Here is a 707-nt window from a genome sequence, read left to right on the forward strand (position 1 = left end):
GAATTGGGTGAAGGTTTACAGAGCAAATCAGTTTTCCAGTCAACACTGTATACACCTTTTGTTTCATATTTTTTATTGCACTCCTCACAATGTACTGTCAATTTTGCTTTATTTTTCCTATTGCCGTCTTCTATTCCTCTTTCTTTCATAACTCTCAAATGGTTGATCATTCTAAGGTGTTTGTACCTCCCTAGTGTTATTGTTCCCCTAATAGATTTGTCTTTAGTTTGGCTGAAAATTGAGCCATGGTGGTGAATTCATTTCAAGTCTGGTAGGTTGGCTAAAGGCCATTGTCTCAGGTGTTCCACAAGTCTATATCTGATCAGTAAGTCTGGCAAGACAAACATTTGACTAACTAATAGTAGTTCTGAACCATATGCAATATAACTGTTGCAACTTATCTACAACACATTAGTTATCCAGGGACTGTGTGTGGAATCTTTCTGAAAAGTCCTATTTTGTTTTTAAAAATAATTCATTTATCATGGCATACATTGAAGTTAATTTCTCTAAAATAAAAATATCTTATGCTCTGTGCTTAATAAAGTGTAGACTATGTTAACTGTATTTTGGAGAAAACAACAATATTTCTGTCTTAAACATTTCACTGCATTTCTATCTCTATATTTATATTGGAGCCCTGTGGTGTAGTGGTTATGAGTTGGGCTGCATTCCTCAAGGTCCCCAGTTTGAAACCACCAGCAGCT

The sequence above is a fragment of the Echinops telfairi genome, unplaced genomic scaffold (genome assembly GCF_000313985.2).
Source record: "Echinops telfairi isolate 266 unplaced genomic scaffold, ASM31398v2 ScPeMD7_7437;HRSCAF=8475, whole genome shotgun sequence".
Lineage (NCBI taxonomy): Eukaryota > Metazoa > Chordata > Mammalia > Afrosoricida > Tenrecidae > Echinops > Echinops telfairi.